We start from the raw sequence: 12654 nt of genomic DNA, 5'->3' as shown, positions 1-12654 counted from the left end.
TTATATTGATTTCAAGCATAGAATCAATCATTAATAATTACATTATAAGATGACCCTCAAGGTTAATCATATTCTTAGAGGTTCTCACTATGGAATTATCAACAACCACTAAATGGAGATAACTGAAAAGAATTCAAATCTACCTTTTAAATATTAATGGCACAATATAAAACAAAGCATACTCAGTAACAGAGGACTGTTTTATGTGCAATAATTATAGCAGCAATCTTTGTCTCCTTCCTATTCATGAACACTTCTCTCAACTAGCTCCTATTTCAAGGAGCAATAGTTTAGGCAACAATTCATAAACCATCTGTATTTGTACTCGCTCTACCTTTACTCCATTGGATGCAATTTATAAAATGCTGTATCTACCAACTTGCTACTTATAGTTCTGGTTTTCTTTTATACTACAGTAATATAGTTACATTATCTAGGCCGAATGTTTTACTTAGTTAAATATATTGGAAAGGTCTTAACACAGCTCTAATAGAGAAAATCAGGAACTGGGCTAGTAAAGACTTAAGTTTGCATAACAGTTTGATGCCCATCAAGATGGTGATAGCCATTAGATTCAGCTTTTCCAGGAATTATTTCTGCAGATAATCCCATCAGTAACAATGCTATTTTCACAGAAATGGGTTACACAATTGTCAAAATCCACTTCACAATTCACTTTTTGTTTGTAATTTCCCTGAACAGTAATGATTGTATTCAAAAACACCAGCCTGCAATAGAGTATTGTGCAGAATTGCTGAACCATCTAAATGTTTTCAGTACTTAAAATAATTATTTCATTGCTTGCACTTTACAATGATTGATCTAAATAACCATAAGACAATTTAAATATCATTATAACATCAATTGATCAGTCAGCATCTTGCAGTGTTACAAGGCAATGTTACTCTCTCTTATTGACTAACAAGACAAGGTTGCAGGAACACAGCTTGCGCACTCATTGAACAATTAGCATGTCTTCTGTCAGCAATGTTTCACTTTCCTAACATAGTTGAATAATATACAATAACTATCATCTAGTTATTCTGGTTTATAGTTTCCATAAGACCTAGTCAGAATAACCAATGAAAAGGTATTACAAAAGCTGTAGCTCAAAACAACTAGGAGGCGCTGATTTATCTGGTATTCTGATTTAAATGAATTGAATTCTGAAATAATCCATAATTTTCACAAAAAGGCAGGAAGGAGCAGAATGTGTTACTCTGTAACTTGGATCTGACACACACTGACACACACACACACACACATATTTATGTATGTATATGCCATTTATATATATATGGCATATATATTTAACTAATTCAATTCACAGAACAAACATCTGATGGGACTCAAGTGGGCCTTCTCTGTTGCAGCACTGCCCTCTGGAAAAGCATCCGGTCAAGAATCTGGCCTACCATGATGCTTAAATGGTCTTTAAAACTGGAGTCTTTCCCCCTCAGGTCTTGGGTAGGGCACACCATGGGCTTCTGTCAATACTCCCGATTAAACCTCTCTCTCTCTCTCCTCTGTTTCTGTATGTTAGTTTGAATGTTTTTCTGGACATGAATCGTTCTTTTGGTTATATAATTTATTGCTGTTTTAAAAGTTGCATAAATCTCCAGGTATTTATGCCTTATAACAGGAATCCCCAACCACCAGCTCATGGCTGATTACCGGGCCTTGAGTTATTTGAAGCTGGAACTGGGAAGTGGCGGGCGAAGGTGCGCACATGTGCATCCCCACTTGTGCAAGCAGCGGGAGAGCGCATGCACACACGCTCCATTTGCACAAGTGTGGGGAATGAATGCTCACTGTTTGTACAAATGGAGTTGTCGCACGCTTCCCTTTTGCTCGCACAGAACTATCCCCTCCCCCTCACCGGTCCGCAACACCAGAAATGTTGGGGAACTCTGCCTTAGAAATATGAAAAATAAAGAAAAGAACTAAAGAAAAATAAAGAAATCCGAGTTGGGAAATGTTAAAAATGTTGAGAAATCATCTAGATCTAACCTTTTCTAGAGAAAAGGCAGATATAGTATGAGAAATTTATTTCTTTTACAGAACAAAAGCAAGTAACATCAATAGGATCCATGGGATACAAAATGTACCTTAGACTCACAAATATGTAACTGGATAATTTTTCTCAATAAATAATGAATAAGTATAATGATTTTGACTCATTTCTTTAATTGAAGTCCCCTTACCTAGTTTTAGGCCTTGTGTGGAGAAAATATCACATTTCAGGCCACATTTGCAGAAATACTGAAGGTTCACAAACTTTTAAGCACCGCATCAACAGATGTTGTTAATCTAATAATGCAGGTGTTGTTCTGAATGCATTAGGAGCTTCAAGTGTATAAGAAGTGGGACAGCTATTATTGATCTCATATGCTACCATCCTGTGCCAGATAGCTTCACTTCCTGTCACTACCTTTTCCACACAGATTCAGTGCCAAACAGTACAACTAAAGCTCTCAAGGCAAGAATCAAATATTCTTAGATCAGGCCAAAATGTTACATAAATACTTACCAGATATTTTCTGCTTACAAGGCCAGGAAGGATCCGTCATATTTCTGTTGATTCAAAAAGAAAATAAGACAAGTCCTAGAATGTGTATCTTGGGACTTAACTTCTTGCTTGCAGTGCAGAACTATGCTGTAACTCTCCAAATACAGGGCCATGGTTCTAATACTGTAGGTTCTGTGAAATCTGACAGAAAATTCACATATATACTAGTGGACTTGATATAAATACTGAGCCCCTTGGGGGGTAGGGGCAGGTAGCATAGAACAGGTAGAAAGCACAAAGGAAAAGTTGTTCCAAAAAAATTATGAGTGATTGGTGAGAGTGGAAGAAACAGTACACTCAATTAAATCAGAACAGACTTTTTAAAAAGTATTTCACAATGCATGAATATAGAAGGCTCTAATCTAAACCTGACTGTAGCCCCAGCCTAAATTACATGGGAAGAAGTAAATTCATATATGTTAGCCAAAACAATGGCTATTACTATGACAGTTTCAGGTTTGCAGGGCCTTTCCTAAAACATGCATACTGTGTTTTGTCTTGGGTGGTCCTCTCTCTTCAGGGAGCATATAACCAAAGTATGTAAAAATGTACTTTTACAAAGTATGTAAAAATGAAGCTACCTTTCTAATATGTACTTCAGAAATTAGACCAATTGTCTTACATTACCAATAGCTTCCTTTTTGCCACTCCAGCTTTCTTAAAAATATAGTGAACTACAGAAATGCACAATCTGTCAATAAAGTAAGCTTATTTTGAACTACTGTCCATATGACTCAATTTGTCAGTAAAAACTGCCACCAGCGCTGTGCTTGCAGAAAAATGTCCATAAATGCATTATTGCGACTGGCAGATCGATGTCTATAATAAAAACAAATAGATTTAACAAGTGCTTGCTTTTACGAGTTGTGCTATTGGTAGAACGTGCATTCAGTTTCACCCCTCGACTTCTGGGAACGGGCAATGCAGGCTGCATTGGATAGTTTGCTGACTCTACAAGTGCTGCAAACAGGAATTTTTTCTAACATGGGAAATCTTTAAATATATAATACACTGACATATGTACAGTTTAGAATGTGCACATATCATATACTTAAGATTTAGCTCATTTCATGGATTTCTTAAAATATGTAAATTTGTCCCTATGAATGAGTAACGCTTTCTTTGTCAAAATAGTCTGAAATTTACCATAAAATAGCTGCATCATGGCTCACTATGGTTGATGATGATGCAGAAAGGAACTGCATTTTGTTCCCATGAGACCATGATTCAACTCTGATCGAATTGAGAAAAAGCACTGCTATATAACCTGAGTTTTTAACATTCAACACATGCATTAGGACGCCATCTTTTATGTTAGTGGTCTCCAGGGCAGTATAAGGAATAGTCATACAGTCTTCAAAGAAAGCAACATTCTTAACATTATAATACATACAGTAAGATAAATAAAGTACCCTGTAACAGAAGCCTGTACTTATATACACATACACATGCCGCATTGAATGCCATAAATTTACTTTCCAGGAACAGGATAGAAATTTGCTATCAACTAAAAACACCTCAGTTACTTTTTTTTTCTCATAGAAATTAGTCTGATCCCAAATCAAGAGTGCCATCAGAGACTAACTATATTTGCATCAGTAGCATTTGTAACTTGTTATCCTAATACCTTTCCAGTCAGGCCCTGGTGCTTTGTGTTTAAGCAATCCCTGATAGCCTTCCCAGTGGGCATGAACTTCTCCTTCAGGCTACTACCGCTTTAGTGATGCCATTAACTGATTCTCTACATACCGTAAGCATTAAACAGTAGTGACAAGTTAATTACGGACTTATCAGGAGATAAAGTAGCCACAGTAACACAAGTTACTGTAGAACTAGTATAGCTTCCTATAGAGTATGGTGCAATAGCTGCATAAGTGGTGTAATTAATTTGTCATGGATCAGACTGTAGATAAAAGTTGCTGAGGCCAGCTTCCAAGCACAGCTATTTTATCCAAACCTTTAAATATGTTTTATTTTGAAAACCTGAAGTCATATCAAGCCAATATCCATTAACAACCTAAGCAACTGACTCAGTAGGTAATGTATAAATACTAGATAAATCCTAGACCAGGATCATACTTGATAGCCTGGCCATTTATATATTGTTTATTAATATTATAATTTAAATGAATTTTAATACATCTTTTAGGACACAATGAAATGAAAAGGCAGTTTATAGGAAAAAGAATAATCTTTTAACACTGAGATTTCATAATTAAGTATTATGAACTGTCAATAGTACTTTTTCCTAAAACTTTATTAGAGACCCTGAAATACTTTCTCTGTCCCAATACTAAATATTTTTTTTGTTCCTATTTCTCTTTCCAACATGACCTGGAAAGTTATGCTACAATCTTTTGAGATAAACCTGTGCAGATTAATGCTGAAGACAGGAAGTACTGATAAAGGCTACTTTAGTGAGTTTATCTTAAGATCTCTCTCCCCCCTCCTCCCTTGTATGTGTAGCCATAAAATGGAATATTATACTTTCAGATGAATTAAATATATTAAGCAATATATTCATATACTGAAATACTTCCAGAAGGTATTCTAAAAGCTCCAAAAAGCAAGACTTCGTTTGAATTCCTGTGATGAGTACTTAAAGGTCACTTCTTCGTGAGTTATGTTTCATAAACAACTTTGTGGAAACTGCTGGATCTGTTCCTGCCAACCTGCCAAATCTTTCAGAAGATTTGGTCTTGAGAAAAAGAATTCAGGGTTTTTCTTGTTCAAAACAAAGTCTAATAAAGCCATCTCTGACAGACACAAAACAAAGCAGCACCAAAGAGTTTTACTGAAATATGCATTCTGTATATTAAACTCTATTTTAGATTAATATATTTTCATAATTTTATATTTAAAAACTCAATATCATATTTTGAGAAAAACCCACCCATATTGTATTGAGTTGAGGTTTCCATGTAGCTTCCTTTAATTATATATACAAGCTAACTACTGCATGAGTCAACACATGACTTTATGAAGAAATCATGTCTTACAACAATTTGAGGTTTTTGAAAATGTATATTCAAATTTCTAGAAACATTAATTACAGCTCCAAATCTTATTCACCATAATTACAGCCCCAGATCTTATTCACTGTAATAAATTTAACAAATTTAGATAAAGCCCATCTCACTCTGTGACTGTGGCTAACATTTAAATACTTTGCAGCTTCACAGAAAGATAGGCTGTCCTTATAGGCATTCTTTTAAGATGTTAATCACAAAAAGTATATCTATCTGATAAGTTGTCTGAGTAAAAAAAAACCAGACCAAAGCTCTAGTTATATAAAAAGAACAAAACTTAAGCAATTGCTATAATGCTGAGACTATCAAATTCTAAAGATATTTTAAGTCAAATTTAAGGACCATAATTGGATATTAATGCTAAAGGTTGTTCTAACAGCAAAAAATAATGTTTTTCATTTAAAATTATGTTTAATTAAACATAAGCGCCCTTGATATGTATGGTTTCAGAATTCATATGCTGTGTTATTGCTCTTACAGTTAGGCAAATAAATAATTATTATGCACTATTTCACAAATAATAAAAATCAAATTAATTCATGAAGTAACTGCTCAAACTAATCAAACTATATTGCAAAATGCTTACTGAACTATAAATTAATGTGTTTAATCACATTTGCACAATTGTTTTAAAATATGTCAAGAAATATCACTGGAAAACTGATTTTAATCAATGATATAAAATAGGAGTTCTCATGATTTAAATCAATTATTTAAATCACCTTGATTTAAATCAATCCTGCTTGTGTGTGCCACATCTGCATTTTTTTTATGCAGAGTGGTGAATTTCTTATGAATTGGGGGAAATTGATGTTTTCATTAACTGAAGTGAAATTAAAAGCCGTGAATTTTATGTCTTTGTGGAACATCTTACACATCTTTTGCTTATAACTAATTTAACTGAAACTTCTTTAAATTTAGTTTTATATAATAAAAACAAAATAGTGACATAAATGTAATATATAATTTTAAATCCCTCAATATGTGGCATTCACATACTGAATGAGGAAGCACATCTGCAAGTAAGCCATGCTGGTCCATTCATCACTCAACTTTAAGTTACCACACTTTTACTACAATAAACAAGAAAGGTAGCTAAACCTTTGAGGACCCAGTTTCTGGGGGCAATAAGCTGACTTTGTATAAATATACAAAAGTATGAAGGCTATTGCTTAACGCATTATAAGCCACCCTGAGTCTCCGGAGAAGGGCGGCATATAAATCAAATTTAAAGAAAAGAAAAAAAACCTTTGAAGAAATGAAGCTATGAGTGGTGAAAATTTAATACTAATGCCCATTCTTGGTTTTTTTTTTTCTATCTACCCAGAAATGCTCACAAAGATGCTTGGCTGTTCCAATTAAAAAGTCAATTTGAAAAACCTATTTAAGTATAAACCTCCTTGGAAAGCCCCAAATATAGTCTTCTATAATATCAAGACAATGAAACACCTTCATTTCCCAAAACCATAAGTAAACGGTAAAAATAAGCCTGTAAGCGAATCTAAACTATTACACACTTCTCTCAAGATCCAGACTCCACCCACTCAGGATTGGACAGAAAAAAAAACCCAATCTAAACATGGCAGGAAAAATAGGAAGATGAAGGAAACTATAGTGGATTGTTTGCTGTTTTAGGTTTTTTTCTAATTCCCTTTTGGCAGGATTAATACACCTAGTATGTATCCAGTGAGTTTGGCTTTGGTTTTCAAGTTCCTTAATATTCCAATCTTCTGCTTTGGGAATGGATAAGCCACCCTCAGCCCAGAAGCTTGAGGAAAAAACACTGATGCATTTTGAAGCAGGACCATCACCAAATGTTGGGAATAGTTCATATGCATGCGAATGAGAGCAAGTCAAGACATTGGAAGCAGATACTGAAAGAAGACAGGGCTGAAACGTTACCCCAAGTGGATATTCCAAATGTTGTTTTTTTAATGGTTAAAAAAAGGCCTTGGTCTCTTGCTCCAGCAGTTCTGACCATTAGGTCACTCGATGTTTCAGGTTCTCCTTACCCGCCTCCTACCTAAGAAAGTACAGGTAGTGCTTAATTTATGACCACAATTAAGCCCAAAAGCCTGCTAAGTGAGAAATTTAAGTGAGTCTTGCCCAATTTTATGACTTTCCTTGCCACATTTGTTAAGTGACTACTGCAGTTGTTAAATTAGTAACACGGTTGTAAGTGAATTTGGTTTCCTCATTGACTCTGCTTGTCAATGACTCTGCTTGTAAAAGATGATCACACGACCTGACGACTGCAATTGTCATAAATGTGAGTCAGTTGTCAAGCATCCGAATCGGGGTGAAATGCTCCCAGTTCGGACCGAATCACCCGATCCGGTAGTGATGGAGGCAGGTGGTTCGGAGAACTGGTAGCAAAAATCCCTGTCCCCCCACCCCATTGCCCAGCTGAGCTGTGCAATCATCAGAGGCTTTTTTTTTTAATTTTTAAAAGCATATTTTCTATAACCTCTTTGGCCGAAAAAATGCTTTTAAAAATAAAAAAAAAGCCTCTGATGATCGCGCGGCTCAGCTGGGATCATCAGAGGCTTTTAAAAGCCTTTTTTCTACAACCTCTTCAACCGAAGAGGTTGTAGAAAAAATGGTTTTAAAAGTAAAAAAAAAAAATGCCCACGCCCACTGACATATTACCATCCCCCCACCAAGCCACGCCCACAGAACCGGTAGTAACAAATTTTAATTTCACCACTGATCCGAATGTAAATCATGTCACCATGTGGATGCTGCAACAGTCAAAAATGTGAAAAATGGTCATAAGTCACTTTTCTGAAAAGTGAGATAAGCTTTCAGGCACCCTTGCAGAAGAAACACAGTCCAAGAGGCCTGTTTCTCAATTCTAGTCATAACCGGGTGTTTCTTTTAGACCTAGGGGACAATCCCCTCATTCTAACACCGGGAATTAATTATTGCATATCAGATTGTCACCATTCTTTGGAAGTAGGTTTGCATTTGGGCTGGGAGAAAAAGAGGCAGTCACTCTCTCAGCCCAATTCACCTTACAGGGTTGTTGTGAGGAAAATAGGAGGCCTATTAGATATTTTCGCTGTCTTAGAATAGAATAACAGAGTTGGAAGGGACCTTGGAGGTCTTCTAGTCCAACCCCCTGCCTAGGCAGGAAACCCTACACCACTTCAGACAAAGGGTTATCCAACGTCTTCTTAAAAACTTCCAGAGTTGGAGTATTCGCAACTTCTGGAGGCAAGTTGTTCCACTGATTAATTGTTCTAACTGTCAGGAAGTAAAGGTGGAATATAAATAAATAATGAGTAGGTAGGTAGGAAGGTAGGTGGGTGGATGGATAGAATATATAGGAGATATAGGATAGGATAGATATGGATAGATTAGATGCGGGAGAGAAGGGAGAGAGAGAGACACTAGATAGATAGACATAGACAGAGAGACTTAGTTTGAATAGAATAGAATAGAATAGAATAGAATAGAATAGAATAGAATAGAATAGAATAGAATAGAATAGAATAGAATAGAATAGAATAACAGAGTTGGAAGGGACCTTGGAGGTCTTCTAGTCCAACCCCCTGCCTAGGCAGGAAACCCTACACCACTTCAGACAAAGGGTTATCCAACGTCTTCTTAAAAACTTCCAGAGTTGGAGTATTCGCAACTTCTGGAGGCAAGTTGTTCCACTGATTAATTGTTCTAACTGTCAGGAAGTAAAGGTGGAATATAAATAAATAATGAGTAGGTAGGTAGGAAGGTAGGTGGGTGGATGGATAGAATATATAGGAGAGATAGGATAGGATAGGATTGATATGGATAGGATAGGATAGGATTAGATAAGGGGAGAGGGGGGGAAGGAGAGAGAGAGAGACACACTCTTCCCCCCCCCTCCCATGTCTAGATAGATAGACATAGACAGAGAGAGAGTTAGTTTGATAATGGAGGGAGGAACAGACAGACAGACAGACAGACAGCCTGCCTTTTGGAATCTCCTGGCAAGCCTTCTTTTTTTCGATCTTAAATCGTGTGGAACTGAACCAGCGAAGCTGCAGCACGCCAGTTTTAGTGTTGGCGACTCTGCTCCAAAGCCCCAGCCACACTTAAGCCTCGAAGTCTCTTTCGCGCAAACCGGGATTCTTTCGCGCGCGACCCTACCCCAGCTGACCTGAAGAAAAGCAAAACTGCCGGATGCAGCCCGACCTGAAGAGAGGAAAGGAAGGAAGGGAGTGTGGAAGACGCTGAGAATGAAGCCTTGCCTTGTGGGCCTTGTAGTTGAAGATTTAGAGCATAGAACCGCCTTCCTAACACGGTAAACTACAACTCCCGACAAGCTCTACGCACCGCTCATCGCGCATCCACTCCCACCTGATTTTCCCGCTTTTTTTTCCCCTTCTTCTTAGCTTTTTATATTGGAAAAGTGATGGGGTATCTCATAACGGCTCTCCTTTTTTTGCATATATGTACAAGCAACTAAGTGAATCCTTTTGAGCTGCTTTCCTAGAAGCGCTTTCGCTATTAACGTGCCTGCCGCAAAGAGGATTAAGGGATGCGATTCCTTTTGGGTGAAGTGCGCCCGCGCTTTTTGCCATGCTGCTCGAAAAAGAGCAAGGGAAGCCTCCTTCTCCAGGGCTAGCAAGCCGTCGGGTTTCTGCGTAGGAAGCGCTTCATGCTCTTGAAACCCCAGGCAGGGTTGTCCTCATCAACTCATACGATTGGTGCTGCTTCTCCTCAATTTGTTTCTGTGCAAGTTTCCTGCCTTCCTACCCGAAGAGGGGATGGTCCCACCTCTCGGGCATGAGCATCTGTGTCATGTTTGTAGATAGTTTTGGTGTTGGAGGCTTTAAAAGACACTTTCCTTAGTTGTAGTGCAACTTTCCAAATGGAAAAAAAGAGACTTGGAAAAATAAAAGCTATAACGTCCTCTACTTAAAGAAAAAAATTATTAAAAGGGCACCTTCCATCTTCTCATCATATACATGTATATATCCAAACTAGACTGTTGTTTCTTTGTGTCATATATGTGGGTATATACATAATTTTGTATTTATTTTGTTTATGTTTATGTAGTGTATATTGCAGGTGGTGACCCTTCCAGAACTGTATGTAACTAAATTTCATTTTAATATATGCCGATTAGTGTACATTCAAAGTGACAATAAAGTTAATCTAAGTCTTCCATTACATGGGACTGTTGCAAAGGCCAATATTAGACCCTCTCTGATGTCTGAACAAAGAAACTAAATTAGGATTAGAGAGGAAATATCTGGGCTGAAAATATTGAGTTTGCAAACAGGTATTTTTCTAAAAAAAAATCCAACCAGGCAATGGAAGAGCAGTCTTGTAGTTATGGATTCATCAGGAGTCAAATTCCACTCAAAAGAGGCTTTGCTTCTGTAGGGCAAGGCTTAATTAATCATAGTGACTTGGTTTATGTATTCTACCACCATCCAACATTCCATATTTCTAGGGAGGTCTACGCATATTTTAGCCAAATGATGTAATCAGCACTCATTGTCAATGACTTGATTTTGTATTCTGTTCAAAATCGTGACAGGCTGAAGGGAAAAAAAGAGAGGCCATGTTAATCTTAGCTTCATTAAAAAACACTGAGTTAGTAAATCAATGTTTAAAATCAATGATTAAAAGCACAGAAGAGTTTGAAGCAATTATTTCCGAAACTTGCAAATAATTTGCATTTTTGAATATAGTAAATAGTATTGTTGGTTTAATGATAAACCTGTAAAATATATTTCATCAGAATCAGTACTAATACATAGTAATTATTTATGATGCTAATGAAGAAAGCCTTGTTAGTCTACGGTAGCAAAAGTTATTTGATGGCATCTTTTCTGACAAACAATTTTTATTAAAAGGCATAAGCCACTCTGTGTCTGATAAATTGAGGTGCAGCTCGGAATTGCTTATGCCTTTTAATAAATTATATTAATACAAAAATGTTCTGCAGGCTTCCTTCGGTGATTATTTAGAAAGCTCTGACTTCAGAATATAACCCATCATTGTATCCAATTCTGAAATATACATTCAAGACAATGGCCTTATGTTTATACAATACTACTTATTAACCAAGCAAAATTTCAGGTGTTGTGCAAATCCAGCATCTGTTTAATTTATGGATCAATATGTTATTCAATTCCAGGTAGACTAAAATATGAATGAGTAAATCTGTAGCTCACTATGTTGTGGGAAGACAGAAAAATGTGCCTGGGTAGTTTTGGGCAGTATGTGGTTGATGAAACAATGAACAAAAGTATTTTGAGGTAGGCCACAAAAAGGATGCCAAACAGTTTTAAATCTTTCTGCGGCTGCTATTCTTGTATCCATACCTAAAAACCATATATTTTATTTGTATGTTCCAAACAATCGTGAAATTATTTACATAATCCAATAGAATTGTTAAATAATTTTCTCTAGTCTACTAGCATTCTCATATTGAATCGTACAAACGGTATCCTTTGGGAATGGGCAACAAAAATTCAGTAACCCTCTGTAGTAATTTAAGTAAAATATAAGAAACTTAAGCATAATTGTACAAATGCTTACCTGGAAGGTTTTTTATTGTTCAGTCACTAAGTCGTGTTTGACTCTTTGTGATCCCATAGCACACCAGGCTCCCCTGTCCTCCACAGACTCCCAGAGTTTATCTGGAAATAAATCCTTCTTTTTCTAGATTAAAGGTTATACTGGTATATATACTAAGAAGTGTCAAAAATATAATGGATGGGGCGAGGTTGGTTTCAAAGGCAAAAGAGTATATTATGGTGGGAATATAGCACTTCTTTGCTATTCTTTAAATCAGATGAATTTTTCTGAGATTGCATGGCAATTGTGAAAGATAGTTACATAATCCTGGAGAAGGCACAGCTGCTGTAACACGTAGCAGACAGGTGCTACATTTGCACTTTGTGCATTTCATAGCAACTAAATCCAAACCTCTACAAATTCAATGCAACTTACTCTCTATATTTATGATTGATGCCTTAGTATTAATAACCAAGCTTGTAAAACAAAAGGTATCGTGTTACTTCTTTTTCCCTAAGCAGTCATGTACTGATAATATAC

General features: G+C 36.5%; 1 protein-coding gene across 9 annotated transcripts in view; it reads right to left on the bottom strand.

Annotated features, from left to right (window-relative positions):
- Positions 1-9834, bottom strand: part of MGMT (O-6-methylguanine-DNA methyltransferase) — a 245358-nt gene extending 235524 nt beyond the window's left edge. For 2 of the 9 annotated variants that reach the window (XM_087871652.1, XM_034436473.3), the window contains exons 1-3: positions 9740-9814; positions 7501-7621; positions 2531-2574 (exon numbers count right to left, since the gene is read on the bottom strand). The gene's annotated coding sequence lies outside the window, so the exon portion shown is untranslated. Of the gene's footprint in view, positions 1-2530; positions 2575-7500; positions 7622-9739 lie in introns of all 9 variants that reach the window. The other 7 variants (XM_087871653.1, XM_060682920.2, XM_034436468.2 and 4 more) reach the window with 6 other exon arrangements.
- Positions 9835-12654: the final 2820 nt, after the last annotated feature.

Source organism: Pantherophis guttatus, chromosome 6 (assembly GCF_059756535.1).
Source record: "Pantherophis guttatus breed Tessera chromosome 6, ASM5975653v1, whole genome shotgun sequence".
Classification (NCBI taxonomy): domain Eukaryota; kingdom Metazoa; phylum Chordata; class Lepidosauria; order Squamata; family Colubridae; genus Pantherophis; species Pantherophis guttatus.
This window is presented reverse-complemented; position numbering and strand designations above follow the sequence as displayed.